This window comes from Procambarus clarkii, chromosome 82 (genome assembly GCF_040958095.1).
Source record: "Procambarus clarkii isolate CNS0578487 chromosome 82, FALCON_Pclarkii_2.0, whole genome shotgun sequence".
Taxonomy (NCBI): Eukaryota; Metazoa; Arthropoda; class Malacostraca; order Decapoda; family Cambaridae; genus Procambarus; species Procambarus clarkii.
In genome coordinates this window covers 20563521-20566147 of record NC_091231.1, presented here as the reverse complement: position 1 = coordinate 20566147, position 2627 = coordinate 20563521, and the positions used below count along the sequence as shown (strand labels likewise).

General features: G+C 35.8%; 1 long non-coding RNA gene across 1 annotated transcript; it reads left to right on the top strand.

Moving 5' to 3' along the window:
• The first annotated feature begins 32 nt into the window (after window positions 1–32).
• Window positions 33–1530, top strand: LOC138358203 (uncharacterized). The gene is made up of 3 exons (XR_011225229.1): window positions 33–626; window positions 945–1071; window positions 1452–1530. It is a non-coding gene; the product is annotated as an uncharacterized lncRNA (long non-coding RNA).
• Window positions 1531–2627: the final 1097 nt, after the last annotated feature.

The following is a 2627-nucleotide window of genomic DNA, read 5'->3' as shown; positions in this document are numbered from 1 at the left end:
TCCGGGATAAAATCAACACAGACTGGAAACGAATGAGGGATGCCTGTCTGTCCGGACTGTTTCATACAACATCGACTGATGAGAAGCCAATGCACGTGCACTGCCCTAAAGGGAAAGAGTCTTGGTGTTTTTACCAGCAAGATATTGCAAATGAAAAGACCCCAAGATCACACAAGACGATGAGGGTACATTTCCAGCTACCCAGTGTCCACATGACTGAAGTCCTGAAGATATACTATAATCTTGTATCAGAGGACAACATGACTAAGTGTCTGAAGGGCAAGACTCAAAATCCAAACGAGTCTTTACACCAACGAGTTTGGAAACTCGCCCCCAAACACCAGTTTGTCAGTCGTGTAATGGTAGAATTTGCCATGGCAATGACAGCTGTCAACTATAACGCTGGGTATGTGATGGGATCACTGAACAACCTCCTCGGTCTACTACAAAGTGACGTACGGGACTGGTACTTGAAGAAAAAGGACAAGGATATGCAGAAACCAACGAGACCCACAACCAAACCAAGAAAGGCCCCTGAGGGAGCTGACCCCGGCTATGGCGCAGGTGCCTACTAGTGCCACTCCAGTGCCACCTTGAGGACCCATATTTCTGACCAATTATATTAGGTTAGTATGTTTTAGTGTTATATTGTGATATTACTTCATATATATTTGTACATATAAAACTGGCGGCAAATATATATATATATATATATATATATATTATATATATATATATATATATATTATATATATATAATATATATATAATATATATATATATATATATATATATATATACATATATATATATATATATATAATATATATATATATATAATATATATAATATATATATATATATATATATATTATATAATATATATATATTATATATATATTATTTTTTTTTTATTTTTTATATATTTTTTTTTTATTTATCAGGCGATCTGGATGGAACTTGCACACCTTACTGAACCCATGCCTATCTACAAGGGTGCAAATTTTGAATGATATCGGTCAACATCAACCTCAGCTAAAGGTGGCTGAACTTTAACCTCCGTTTGTGCAGGTAAATATTTTACAATTTTATCTGATTTCACAGACTTTATTTATTATTCAATTTACATGAATCTTGCACATTATATGTAAAGTTTATGCCTCTAAAACATTGTGGTGGCTTTTCTTTCTACGTAGATTTATTGATTTTATAAATATTTTTAAATATCATATTAGTGCATAGGATTTTTGGGAAATTTACAAAATCTGTATTATTGCACTAAATACATCTGGGATAAAAATCCACCACACAAATCTTTATTATATAGTAAGGTCATAGCTAAGTGTCATAGAACTGATTTCGGTTCACAATTGTGGGCTGTGAAATGATTTGAACATTGTTGAAAAATTGTCTAAAAAAACTTTTTTATTTTTTTCTCCCTCTCTATTTAGGCTGCGATGCTGAAACTTGGCCCAGTTGCAGCACCTTTCACATGTATCAGGATAATAAATTTTCAATGCCCTACAACAACTTTCAATTTCCATCTAGATGACCCCTTTGAGTGTGTGTGGCCACCTTTTATTGACTGCACTCACCATACCAGCTTAGTGGTTCGCTATGGTGAACACAAATGTAGATACTTATATATAACGTGTGTATAGTGTGAGATAACAGCGAGAGTAGGAGGTTGGGAGCCGGCATTTTGGTGAGGGAGGAGCGTCGTCTGCAGGACTTATCATGTTGTTTACTGATGACCACGATGGTCTTTGGGCACCATATCAGTTTACTTGTACACGTATGGTGAATAAAACAGGTAGATATTTATATATAATATGTGTATATAGCGTAATAACAAAACAAACAGAATTGTTGTAGGAGAAATATTAGTGCGTCTGGCCTTGAGGGGCGGCCGCCATCAGCTGACTGTGTGAGTAGCTACGTCTTTATGCCTTTACTCACCATACAAGCTTAAATGTACAATTATGGTGAACAAAACATGTAAATACTTATATATAACGTCTGTATATAAAAGCAAAAACAGTATGGTGGGTGGAGAATGGTGGCAAGTTAGGTGAGGTGAGGTGAGGAAGGGAGTGGCAGCCAGTGGCAGCCAGTCACTGCCTGCCACTGCCACTCAGCATACCAACTTAGTGGTTCGTCATGGTTAACAAAACATGCAGATATTTATATATAACCTGTGTATAAAGTGTAATAACCGACAAAGTATTTGTTCAGTTTGATGAGCATAATTGAATCAACAATATGCACACCATATTTTTGAGTACAGCGATGATTCACTCATTTTATTATATAAATATATCAAACTACACACTATTGAATAATATTACATCAAAAAACTATGAAAAATCAATCAGAGACATTGAAATAATTAGGTAATTATCTCTTCGTGGAAACTCTGGCCTGACAGCTGGCGAGCAACAGACCGCCTGGGATGCATGCTCAGTCAGCGCCTGATTTTTGCCAGAATTCCCCGCCCTATAGCGGGCAATATATGCCACTTACGATTTTTTTATTATTTTTCCCGTGATCAGTGAACACAAATTAACAGGTTAGGAAGAAAAAATAATTTTTTTCTTCTTCCTTTCTTTTTGGTATGCGCCTGTGGG